At 44.9% G+C, this 14,135-nt stretch overlaps 1 protein-coding gene across 1 annotated transcript in view; it reads left to right on the top strand.

The window, feature by feature from the left end:
• KLHL14 (kelch like family member 14) overlaps nucleotides 1–14,135 on the top strand; it is a 144,080-nt gene that overhangs the window by 102,991 nt on the left and 26,954 nt on the right. The gene's annotated exons all lie outside the window — the stretch shown is intronic.

Raw genomic sequence — 14,135 nt, 5'->3', positions numbered from 1 at the left:
GGTCAAAGTAGTTTTTAGGACTCAGGGGGTCGGGGTAGTTTTTAGGGCTCGGGGGGAGGGTCAGTGTCATTTTTAGGGCTCAGGGTGTGGTTGGGATACTTTTTAGGGCTTAGGGTATCGGGGTAGTTTTTAGGGCTCATGGGAGGGTCAGAGAAGTTTTTAGGGCTCTGGAGGGGTCGGGTTAGTTTTAAGGATTCAGGGTGGAGTTGGGGTACATTGTAGAGCTCGGGGGAAGAGGTAATTGTTAGGGCTATGGGCAGGTGGCGTAGTGTGTGAACTTTACCACACATCCCTATACCAGTCATGCCTTTACTACATAATTGCACTGTTAAGGCATGTGTGGTAAAGGCATGCGTGGTAAAGGAATGTGTCATTTAGATGCATTCTTGGTTTAGGCAGCGTAGTAGAGGCATGCGTGCCTCTGTCAGCACTGCACTGCACTTTATGTGGAGCATTTGTTTGAGTAAATTTAGTTCCCTTTGAGCTAGAAATGCTTTTGTTCAATTCCTTAAGTCATGCAACAGATGATGGAATATGTGTCCATAGAGACAAATCCATGACTCCAGTGGCCTTAGGTATAAGTTTGGGGTCTATGTGAAAATTGCATTTCAAATGTTGGTAAAAATCATAAATCTATGGGTGCTGAAATCATTACGTTGCATGTCTCTCACCACTACTTCCCATGACACTCTCCTAGGTATGCCCTCAGGGCACTTCATATGAATGATGGGAAAAATGCATACGGTGTGAAACTTCTGACTCGTAAGTGACATAACCACATGCTTGTAATGGTCATTGAATCTTTGAGAATGAAGAAAAAGGTTTCACTGACGAGCTTGAAACTTTTTCGATGCATAGGTTAGTCTTATGCATTGTAAAATTACTAAAAAATCAGGCCTAGGACATGTGCAGGTGTTTGTAAAATATATGAAATGTGTTTGTATGAGATTGTGTAAAGTTGGTAAATGTGATGGAAAAAGGTGTAGTGGTTCTGTAGCAGAGAGTTATCCTGCAGGCAATGATTTGAGCTGTGTGTATATGTCTTTGTGTGATTAGGTATGAGTGTGTTTATGAGAGAGCCAAGGTATGCTTGTATGGGAAAGCTCTATGGTTTGCATGTGAGTGAGTGGGGTTTGCTCTGTGTGGTATCAGCCCAAGTAGCTCTCTGCTGTCTAAATGTAATGAATTTGTGTCATCAGTCGCCCGCTTCACTTACTCTTTCAGGATATGACTGGGACAGTAAATCGCCCCAGGCACCAAAATAAAAGTGGCCCACATAAGCGAATCAGGTAGCTAAACAAAGTGGCCCACATGTACAAATAGGGCAGTTTAGAACATGTGAAGGCACCTTGTAAGGGTATTTTGCAAGGTATGGCAGACTGCATGCATTTGTGCTTGTTGCAAGCAATGTCTGTTTTCATATCATGGAAACCAACAGGAAAAACCATCCCACCATATCATAAAATAGGCCTACAAACTACCCAAAAACTGGCCTGCTCACTGATCTATCAGATCAGCCTCTCTGGCACTGCCTGATTGTCCTGTAGGCAGGTCCGACCTTGCACACTTCCTATAATCTAATCTCCACCATTTTCATAACCAAAGAACTCACCAAAATGATAGTATAAGAACCAAAAACTGCCATTTCAAATGTGATTTGAGAGCACTCTAGCAACAAAAATAGGCCATTCTTGAACATGATGTAGCAGCCCAGACATGCTCACACTATTGAAAAGGGTGTAAATGAACTGTAAGAAACACACTGAATGGCCAAAACAGCATTTTGGTTTTGCACTTCTGATTGTCATCGCCCACTACATAAGTTATCGAAGAGGATTTGAGTTTTGCCCTCATGATGCTCCCTAATTCAATACAAAATACATTCCTCACCTTTATCATAATTTAAAAAAGTTGTGCAATGTTACTGTTGTGTTGAGATAAAGGATATATTCCTTTCACATGAGCCTCCAGGACTCAAAAGTCCCATCCTTTGAGAATCCGTTCTTCCACTACTTCAATCAAACAGGATTTATAAATTGTGGCTAGTCACCCAATAGAGTATCTAGGCGCTTGCAGGCCCCAGAGGCTTATTCGAACAGCCAGGTTTTGAAGGCCATTCGGAATCCCAGAAGTGAAGTGATGGTCCTGAGGTGCGTAGGGAGGCTGTTCTAGGTCTTGGCTGCGATGTGGGAGAAGGAGCGTCCTCCACTTCTGCTTCGGTAGATGCAGGGAGTACGGGCAAGTGTAAGGGAAGTGGAGTGGAGTCTTCTCGATAGTTGGTGGAAGTTCAGGCGGTTGTTAATGTAGGCGGGTCCTTGGTTGTGTAGAGCCTTGTGTACGTGGGGCAGCTGCTTCAATTGGCATCTCTTCTGTACTAGGAGCCAGTTGAGTTTCCTAAGGTGGGATTTGATGTGGGTTCGTCAAGGAAGGCCGAGGTTGAGACTGGCTGCAACGTTCTGTATGGCAACTACTACATAGAGGTCATTGCAATAGTCCAGTCGACTGGTGATGAAGGCTTGTGTCACAGTGTGTCTTGTGTGGAGTGGTAGCCACTTGAAGATCTTACGTAGCATGCACAGAGTGAGGAAGCAGGCAGAGGAGACGCCGTTGATCTGTGATTTCATGGTGAGCTTGTTGTCCACGATGATTCCGGGGTTTCTGACGTGGTTGGAGGGAGTGGGTGTGGGTTCTAGGTCTGATGGCCACCAGGAGTCACTCCATGTGTTGCTGCTGTTGCCAAAGATCTGCAGCATCATGTCTTTTAGGATTTGGGCATTTATCATTACAGATCCCTTTTTGTACAGAATCTTTAACATTTGCAATCAGATGGTGTAACAGTAATAGACCTTTTACAGAAGATCTTCACCCATTTAATGAAGTCGATCTTTGTATGCAAGTCCTAAATCTACATCAAGCACATATGAACAGAAGGATAACCTAAGGTGGGCACATGAAAGAAATGAAAAGAGGGGCATCTGCAAGCTCTTAGAGTCTAATGTCCTCCCAGCAAAAGTCGCACATGCCTCACTTGGAGCACAGGTTTTCCTTGATATGTCATTTAATGACCTTCTTATTGACTCTTAAACCTGAAGATTGAGTGCCATACGGCTAACCAGGCACTAGTTCCTAGTCTGTACCAGTGTGCACCCTTAATGGGTGCACCCAGGGCAATTTGAGACCAGGCAGCTAATTGCAACCTGCACCTACTGGCGGGTGTCCCTTAGGAGTCCCCAGACCCACCATGCCCCCTTCCAGAGGGCATCATTAGAGGAACTAAGCTTTGCCTTGCTTTTTGGATGATCGCAGCTAGTGCACACTCCAACATCCTCTTCAATGCTTTTTGCCCACATCGGTACTGTGGTGTGAGCCTGTGGGCAATGGCGTTCCATCATTTTGATCGGGCCATGAGCCTATGGAGAATGAGGGAACATGACCTTCACGTTTCCGGATTGTAATCAGTGTGCCTTGGAAAATACACAGTAGTGATTGCAAATGGGGCTGCACAAGTCTGTGTGCCCCCTTCTCTTACAGGAAAGTGCCCCAGGTGCACATAAAACAGACATAAACACCTGTTGTATCCCAAGGGCACGACTCTACTTCCCGGACTCTATTCCCCTTTCAGAACCCAAGAAAAAAGTGTGTGATCCCAAAACAAATCATGTTATGTCACTCTGCCTCAAAATTACAACAGTTTGTAATTTGAACGTGTAAAAAACACAACGTACGATGTCCTTTGCAGTGACGTTCCTTTCTTCCTCTACAGTTACGTACTCCCCTCGTCATCACAGCCTGGTTTCCGTAGCCTAGTCCTAGTCTTACCCTAGTCTTAACTGCACCCACATACTGATATATATATTCAGAAACTCATTCTCGAGAAGCCCCCCCCCCCCCCCCACAATAACAATCTCCGTAAAAGTGTTCACCACCCTATCAGCCAGGTCTGCACTATACCACTATTTCGAATAAAAATAAAGTGTAAACATTGGATAATTCAAATTTGAGGCATTATGGCCGTAAACACCAACGCTGGATATTAAACAAGACTTTCATTGCGCAACTTAAATTATGTTTTTTTCTTTTAACAACATTTTGAAGAAAACCTTTTTTATTCCTATTGTGGGCATTTAATATACGATATCTCGCAGCATTAGTGTGTAAGAGTAAATAATAAATCGAGCGAGATGCGAGCTGTGTAACCCGCAGAATTCTAGGCGCGAGGCAGCCCGCCTTTTTGGCAGTGGCGAGCAGAGGATGGCGTCGGAGCTGGCCCTGAGTCATATTGATTTCCCACTGCACTGGTTTCCTAAGTGCTCTGTTGATCCGTGTCAAGCAATAAGTTCCCTGCCTGCGCGTGCACATCACCCCCATTTGTCCTCACCTAGATTTAAGGTGCCATTTGATGAGTTGAACAAGGACATCATTTTGTGCCAGTGGCCTGAAAGAGTTTTATATGATATGAAAGCTTATCCCGTGCGTTCTTACATTTATCATATCATTGTATTACACTGGAAGTGAAACATATAATTCTGTTTTATACACGGATCATGTATCGCGTGCTGTGGAATAGCGCAGTAAAAATGCAGTATGCTTCTGCCAGTCCTTATTTGAGAATCTTTAAACAATATTCCATGTGAGCGGGAGCACAGTGGCATAATGATAGTATTTAGTACAGTTTTAATCCGGCTCCTTGGGGTTATTGTGTCATTCTTTGGATTACTACTATTAAAACGTGTGAATAAAGTACAATTTTAAAAACCAGCATCTAAAAATATCCATCTGCATAAGGAAGACATCATCTTCGCAATATCAATTGTTATAATATTTGCTATTGAAAAAAAAATCAGTTAAGTTAAAATACACTCAGAAAAATCAGCTTGTTTTTATCTGTTAACATTTATAGGTGGATGAAGAGTTGTGTCTCTAACCATTTACAGCAAAAAGGCACCAGCACGGAGCCACCAGAATCACTATGGTCACGAAAATGACCTTTGAGATAATGGCATCACAGGAAGTGATGTCACAGAAAGTAATAAAAGAACCATATTTTATGCAAACATTTTTATATGGCCTCACAATCTATCTGTTAGAGGTACAAAGGTTTACATGAAAAGAGAAGTTCTCTTAAGAAGTCAACAATGCTACATTGTTACATTTGACTGAATGAAACGGCTTTGGGAAGAGCTAAAGGGAATGAAAAAGCGGGGCATGACCTCATATACCTCAGTAATGTTTAACAGCACCCCGGGTACACTATTCACCATCACAACCTGTTCTGTTGCAGAATCATATCGTCCTCAGATTTCAGAATCATAACTTGTCAACCAGTTTCAAATGCATGACATTTATCTCTAGTTGTACGACTACTGCTTGTCCCACTAATCCGAACAAGGCAGGTACATCCGTTTTGGAAGCACTGCATGGCATAGTTTGTCCACCTGCTCCAGAATGATAGCATTTTCTGTAGTCTCCAAAAGATGACATGGCTACCGGGCTCAAAATATTGTCCAATGGTATCTGACACATTGCATGTCAGACAGGTTATGAACTATGGCAGGCCCACTGTTTCAGAATCATGACTTGACTACTGGTTTCTGAATAAAGGCATGCCTTCTTTTTTTGGGGGGGGAAAACCTTTATTGATACTTCAACCAGTTACAAGTATGGGCCTACAACCACCAGGGCTGGCCGCTAATCAAAATCATTTCAATCAAGCAATTAGAGCCAGACTCGGCCTTCCGGGAGGCGAATACAGCACAACTTCAATTAAAACTGGCAGCATAGCATACTATACGAACAACAGGATAATGAAGGTTCCCTTTTATAATATAAAGATAGAAGGATCAGGTGCCATACAATATCACAAAGGTGCATAAAGGGCGGGCAAACAGTAGGAGGTCCACAGTTAGGTCAATATCATTCAAAACAGTGGCGCCGAGGCATACGATTCAGGATCAACAAGCATACAATTAAATTTCGCACCAATGGAGCGCCCGCCCGATGGTACTGAAGTACCGTGAAAGTATAGGCACAGATAAAAAGTCGACTATTGACAAAAGAATAGACCCACTACGCTGACCCGAAAAAGAGGAAACAAAAGAAAAGGCGAAGAAAGATAAGAAGAAAAAGGGCCATAGAAACAAATAGTAAAAACAAAATTCCCCCCCTCCAACCCCCCACCCTGCACCCCTGCAGATGACTACGGCCTACCCCCCTAGCAGCGTGCCTGTCGCCCCAAAAATTAACCCGAAATATAGAAGAACAAAGGGAAAAAAGAAAGGGGAAAGAAAGAAGGGACTAAAACCCTGCCCAAAAAGGAGAAATGGAGGAGGGCTATGTCATACGCATTCCCGGACTCTCCCCCCCGCCTTAACGAAGAATCCCCCGCAGTGTGAACACAATCAAGCAAAGCACAATAAAACAGTACATCAGAGGAAACCAGAAATCCCTCCCCGGACTCCGTTAACCAAATAAAGCAGTCCCGTTACCGATAAATCAATATTGTGTGCAAAAAATGGACTAGGGGTGAAGGCAAACAGGGATGATCTGAAAGAGTTAGGAGCGTCCTTATTGCTGGCAGATGAGGTCCTCATTGAAGATAAGCATGTTTACCATCTTTCTAAAGTGGACGAGTGAAGAAGCAACTATGATCTCTTGTGGGATTTGCTGTTCCAAACCGGTTATGTATCACAGGAGAACTTGTCTTCGTTTCGTTTCGTTTTCGCTTCTAGAATTCAGGTTTGGGGATGCGTCTTCTTTTTGTTGCATGGGCCTCATTCATCCCTATAGGAAGACTATCTCTGATCGTATAAAGGTCCTTCACTTGCTGCTTGTCCACAAGTGCATCCTATTGGGGACACTGAGTTTACAACAAGGCACTAGGCAACATTTGCCCCAGATTAATGTGTTTGGGAAGTGCAAAGCCAGACAGAGGGAGTGCAAAAGCTGTTAGGTGGGTGACATAGAACCCACTAATGGATGCCTCTTGTTTTAGATATGCCCAATTGGGTTTTAAGAAAAGCATGCATGTTCCTGATTTTTTATGTTGGTGATTAGGGTCAGCGATAGCACACATGTTCCTGCTTTTGTATGTTGGTGATTAGGGCCAGCCATTACTGGCAGCGTCACATGGCTATGCGCTTAAAGTTTCAGTGTCAGTGTCTCTTCCACATTATCATCCTTAGACCCAGAGATCATTTTACGAACCTAATCCATACATTTGATGACACATGATTGTGTACCCCATAGTTTAAGTAATGACCACCACTGAGATAAACATTACAGAGTGTACATAATTAGCATGATTTAATAATCATTCCTTCAAACTGTGTTTCAGCATCACATCAAATTTTATAAATAAACAGTATATTGGTGGAGGTGACGGCACAGTGTTCAAGTGAGGCAAATGTGTAGTAAACATCAAGAACCTGAAGATACAATCAAATTAAATGTACATGTTTTGACTGAGTAATCGCTGTGAGTCAAAAAAGATGATATATTTTATTTTATGCGATTTTATATAGCACGAACATTACCCGAAGGTGTCAGAGCGTTTTACATAAGAACCAGTTGCGATACATAAGGACTCAGGATTACGTGCGTTGCATAAAAGATACAAACAGAAAAAAATTGCAAATGTACAAGTTATAGTCACACAAGAAGGAGTATTCAAGGAAGGGATACGATGGATATACTCTAAGTCACATGGGAATGGTAGATAGTACAAAGGTCTACTGCATATACTACTGATTAGAGTTATCTCTATATACATATGGAAGGGATACGAATTTATATACTCTAAGGGTCACATAGGAATGGTAGAGAGTACAAAGGTCTACTGCATATATAGTGATTAGAGTTATCTCTATATACATAGGAAAAATAGAAAAATTAGAGCAGTGCCTCCGAGTGCGGATGTCCTAAAGGTAGAAAAAATACTAAACAAGTGTGGTTCAGGGACCTACTTCTGGCAGTTACTTGTGAAGAAACCCATATGTCTTGTAGTCCAAACAAGAACAGAAGCCAGATTGGAACCGGAAGCAGTCCTGAGGCTTCTTCAAGGTTGGCGGTGTTAAGTAAGAGCCTGTCACATTCCAGACTCTACCGCAGCAAACCAGCATTTCAGATGTATTAGCGGGTGGGTAATGGGAGGAATTATGGGCAGCATGAGGGACAATGACAAGAACGAAAGGCAATGGCAAACCCCTTCTTGACCAACTTCATTGGCTTTCAGTCCGGCAGAGAACGACATTTAAAACATGCTGCCTGATTCATAAGTGCTTAAATGGACAAGGGCCTGCCTATTTGGAAAAGAAATTTGTTCCATACACCCCCACTCATCTCTTAGGTCCAGTAATAATCTTCTTTTGCTGGTGCCACGGGCCAAGAAAGCCAGACACGGGAGCAAGGCACTTTCCATAGCAGGACCTACTCTATGGAACAAACTCCCCCTGTCACTTAAACAATGCACAGACCATTTAAAATTTCGGAAACAATTAAAAACCTTACTGTTCAAAAATGAAATTTAGCTCCCACCCCCATCTATCTCCTGGTGTTCTTCAGGCGTCAAAGCGCAGAGATACTCCACTGTGAGTTGATTCCAGCGCTATACAAACCTACAAATAAATAAATAAATAAATGGCAAGGTGGGCAGTGACAGAAGGGGGAATATTTAAAGGAGGGCAATGAAATGACGAGCATTGACGCAAGAGAGTGGCATAGATGGGCGAGAGTGGCTTTGATGGGAGAGAGCGACATTGACTGAAGCGATGGAAAGTCGTGCCAGGAAGGTGAACACCTACGTGAGAGGTTGGCATTGACGCAAGAGAGTGGCATAGATGGGCGAGAGTGGCTTTTATGGGAGAGAGCGACATTGACTGAAGCGATGGAAAGTTGTGCCAGGAAGGTGAACACCTACGTGAAAGGTGGACACTGACACATAAGTGGACAGCGATACAAGAAGCAAACACTGGCTGAATACGTGGGCATTGACTAGAGACGGGGAAGTGACCACATAAGAGGACTGGGAAGGGAGAGAGGGCCACCGACCGGCGAGGGGGACATAGATGATAAAGTAAACACTGTTAGGGGGGGATAAACAGAGGCCATGATGGAACATATTGAAAATGTTCAAGACAAGAGTAGAGTGACAGGAGAGGGAAGCACTGACACATGACAGGAGAGTGGGACAGTTATAACAGGGACAGACAGTGATGAGAGAGAGAGAGGCAGTGATGTGAATCTGAAATAATAAGACATGTCCCATGACTGAAGAACCAGTTTGTGAAGAGCAAAAATGACCAGGAGAGTTGAACAGTCATGAGAGATGGACATTGATGAGAGAGATGGACACTGATGAGAGAGACGGACAATGATGAGCGAGACGGAGAATGATGAGCGAGACGGAGAATGATGAGCGAGACGGAGAATGATGAGCGAGACGGACAATGATGAGAGAGACGGACAATAATGAGAGAGATGGACAATGATGAGGAAGACGGACAATGATGAGAGAGATGGACAATGATGAGGAAGACGGACACTGATGAGGGAGACGGATACTGATGCTAGAGACGGACACAGATGAGGGAGACGGACAATGATGAGAGAGATGAACAATGATGAGAGAGAGGACAGTGACAGGAAAGAGGAGGACAGTTTATGGAGAAAGGAGTACATTGACAGATTGCAAGGGAAGAGGTGGACATTGAGGAAAGAGGTGAGTTTGTGGCTGTGCAGGCAAGTAGATCATTAGGACCAGATGACTGGAGAAAGAAGAGCAATGGAAAGAATAGAATTCATAGTATGTAAAAAAGATGACAAGAGAGCACAGATTCAATCCTGCCCAGCTAGTGTAATAACAATAATAATAATAATCCACATTTCTAAAGTGCAAACAATCACCCGTAAGGGTCTCCAGGCACTGGGGGCCATCAGGAAGATTAAGCAAGCTATTGCCCAGAGTCACATGGTGCTGGGATAATCTGCCGCCAGCACCGGAGATCAAACCGTAATCCCCAGATTCCAGTGTCAGTCGCCCTGGCCGCGGCACCACACCTATCCCCTGTAGGCACAGTACAATCCCCACGGGGCCAACAATTTCATATGTCCCTCCTCGTCAGCGCTTTCTCCCTCCCTGTCATTTCATCCTTGCTATAGCTTGAGGACGACCAACTGAAATACGTTTTTCCCTTGGGGAAAGGTGGTGATCTGCATTACAACATTTGAATAGTACTGGTTTAGTTATGTTCACCACAAGGCTAATCCAGTGGAATCAAAGACGGACCATATAAAACCCCTGGGACGACTGACGTTTTTCACTCTCATATAATAACCTCTCTGTGAACCAAGCTACAAGCCTTAATGCCCAACCTCTATCTATGGGATGGCCGCTTGCCCAGTTGGCTGACGATTGTAAGCGTAGTATATTAAGTAAATGCAGAAGTAACTCACCCACACCTGTCTGCGTCAACTCTTGCTTAAGCGCAGCCACAAGTAAGCCACAGCATGACTGGAGCACACCTCTGAATCATACAACAGAAAACGTACTGCTCACAGGCAACATTACAAGCATTACAAACTTACACACTAGCGACCATGTTTAATATTTGAGTAGATGCTTACTCGTCCTCACAAAAGGACTTTGGTGCCTAGTAAGGGGTTTGAAAGTCCTATACAGATGCTACAGCACAATACCAGCTGCATCCTAGCTGCCTGCCTGAGGAAAAGCCCTACAGGTGCATCAATATATGGCTTGAATTTGTGTCACCAAAAGTCTTGCTCCAAGAGCTCAGAGACATATCATAGAACAGTACTCATGAACATTTGGACTTTGAGGCTAATGCTAAAACCTCAAATTCACTATACTCTCCTGTAGGTTACCAAACTTTCATTTCCATCAACTGAAATGTATATTTGGGTATATATTAGGCATTTGATATTTCAGATTTGTTTTTATTGATCTTTTTTATTGGGTTTAACAATGTTCCAAAATGAATAACAAATGGGATGGTGGTTCACCAGCCTGACAGAGAATCTGGCCCCTGCTCCCCTGGCAGAGTATCGCTCGGCATATTATAAGATCCCAGAATGCCTATCTTGTGTGCATTATGGTGCTGTGGTTACTCAAAAGGCTGATCAGTATGCAAAGCCTGCAACTGGTTGGTTTTGCCCCACCCTGCCTACATTTTGGTTGAGAAACAAACCTTCAAAGCAGCGGGTTGTTTTTGAAAAACTAAGCACTAGTAGCCATGCAGCCCTGAGCGTTTTCTCCCAGCATACGAAGGTCATTTGTTGTACTTCCTGCTCCTAGTGGTCCTAAACAGGTATGTCTGAAGACCTGCCCTTTTTAGGTCCGGTCTTCTGGTATTTATTGACCGATATACCTTTGGAGAACAGGTCATTGGTCAAAGGTTTCCAACGGCAGAGCAAGCTGAAGCTCTGCTGCCAGAAACCTGGTGCTTATCCCACCCCACTAAATGATGGTATGTTAGTGCAACATTGGTGGGGTCTGTAGCCCGCTGATTTTCCAGTGGTGTAACATAGGCCCTCGCAGTACCCGCTGTGTTGGGAGCCCCGAGCTGCAGGCGGCCCCCTCAGCACAGTACTGTGAGAAGTTAGCCTGGCATATGATGTCCACTAGTTCTAGTGGGCACCTTGCACCAGTCTAATCGACCCTTATTGATGGTGGTTGTAAAGTCAACCTAATAGGAAGCTATCCTAGGGGTAGCAATGGCGAGCAGTCTTCAGCCTAAGACTTCAGAGAGCGAATTAAGCTAGTTGTTTTACCAATTATAATCTCTTGAGTACCAAATGAAAGCACACCACACAAGGTATATATCAAATATATATGCATTTATTCTAAACACAACCCCTCTGCACTCTTTATGAGGTCAGAGATAAAAGTACAATACAAGTTACTCAATTAGCATACAATAAGTTGCACAGTATACGTTATGCCCTAGGGGCCTCAAAAACCATATACTAAAATAGTGGTATAAGAACCACGTCTGGGATAGAAAGCAGGCCTGGGGCCTGTGGAATCGCTGGGGCTACTCTAAACAACCAAAGGTTAGGTAGTAGGAGGCCCACGGGAGACGCGTGCAGTGTCTAAACACAGTCGCGGGTTACCATTGACTTTCCACGGGAAACGAGGAAATTACAATTTACAATTTAAGGACACTTCCGGATGGACTACGATGCAACCCTTTTAAACTAGGACACTTCGAGAGTCAAGACCCACGGGAGCACCGGAGTACTCGTGTTACCTCACCCAGGGAAGCCGGTGCATAGGTACCTTTTCGAGACGGGTTTCGTCGTTGTTTTCAATGGAGAGCTGCAAAGAAGTGCTGCAGGCGACCAGAGGAAAAGTGTTCGGGTGGATCCAAGGGTGGATCGAAGATCTGAAGAACCTGAAAGCAGAGGAGACAGAGTCTGGGCCACTTGCCAGTGACCAGGGCGGCGATAGAAAGATGCCACCAGATGTCTGGTGATTTCAGGTGAAAAGGTAAAGTTTGTCTCTTCAGCCACGAGGACCAGGCAGTGTCGACGATGACCAGGAGCTGGATTCGAGCTGTCCCAAAAAAGGATCTAGTTGACTGCGGTGTCGGTATCCGGATTGGACCCAACAAGCCTTGGCAAAAGCAACCCATGCAGGATATCGAGATTGGCTTTGGTGCAGACTAGCAAGGTCTGTGGAACTTCTCCTTTGCAGGGAAGTTGGAGCAAGCCTGGCGCAACCAGGAAAGCAAGTGGAAGTAAGGATTGTCTTCTTGGGGGCTCACTAGCCAACGGACTAGGAACCGCGAAGACACGTTGAGCGGAAATGCACAAAGCGAGCCCACGGCCACTCGTGGATTTGGAGCTTCGAGCTACGGTGCAAAAAGTGCTCGGGTCTGGGGCTTCCACTACCCCAATGCACATCTTCGGGATACCATGGGAAGTCGATGCAGGTAGCAAAATGCAGGATGTCCAGGAGTTCTGGTCCCACGTCTCTTGTGTCCGCCACAGGTCTCATCTTTGCTGTGAGCGAAGGTCGGGGTCAGGGATGTCTGGAAGTCCGTGTCCTGTGTCACAGATTCTTCGGGATCTGGCGGGAGCCTCGAAAATGCAGACCGGCAAATATGCTGTTGGTGCCTGTTTGAACAGGGTGGCCACTCCTTGACAACAAGGGAGATGTCTGCCGTCTTCCAGTGGAAATGTACCGTCGAAGGTCCAGGATATATGTTTCAGAGTTTCATCCAGGGTAATCTAAAGTCCTAGGGACTGGGATCCTTTACTTATACTAAGTTTAGGGGTTGGACGAACTTCAAGGTCCCTCCTAGGGGTAGATCTGGGGTGGGGATGGTTACACCCCTTCCCCTTTGTCGGGTTTCACGCCAGAGCTGAGTGCCCCAGCAACCGATTTGAACTGGGAAATGCATGGAGCACCTAGTGTGCCCCAGGCAGTGTCTGTAAAGCATTCACTGAATGGAGCCCTCCCTGCCCCAATACACAAAGAGCCTGTCTGGGGAGGTGCCAGCACCTCCCTGGGCAGGAAACCTATTGTCAAGCCTCCCCTGCCGGAGTTTTGTCCAGCAGCAGGAGGGCAGACTCGTGTCTGTGGCAGCAGCATCCATTTTGTGATGCTGAGTGTCTGTTTACCTTTAACCGGGTAAACCAGTAACTACATGTCTTCTCCCTCTAGAAGGGTGGAATGCTACCCCCGCCACCAGGTCTGGCGGGGGGGGGGGGTGGTAGTATTCCAAAGTGTTTGACACCTTACAGAACATGTTTTGATAAAGCCAAACTAAAGTTAGCATTAACCGCGAGGATTATAATGCATTTAAGAGTATATGGTATGGCTATATCATAGAACAGCTATAAGTAGATGGTTCTGAAAGCTGCAGAGGGGCTCAGCTCATGCTAGGGCACCCTCTCACATAAAACCAAGCACTCTGCCTCCAGGATTGTCAAGGCCTGCCATTGGAGTGACTTATAGGTGTATATGTGTCTATATGTAGATATAGATGTAGGTATACTATATCTAAGTAAGGGGTGATTACACCACCGTACCCAGGCTGTGTTAACAGACGTGTGGTGTCAGTTTGGAAGGCAAACCAGGGGTGGCATAATACATGCTGCAGCCCCTGGTAGGCCTA

The sequence above is a fragment of the Lissotriton vulgaris genome, chromosome 4_1 (assembly GCF_964263255.1).
Source record: "Lissotriton vulgaris chromosome 4_1, aLisVul1.2, whole genome shotgun sequence".
In the NCBI taxonomy this organism is placed as follows: Eukaryota; Metazoa; Chordata; class Amphibia; order Caudata; family Salamandridae; genus Lissotriton; species Lissotriton vulgaris.
This window is presented reverse-complemented; position numbering and strand designations above follow the sequence as displayed.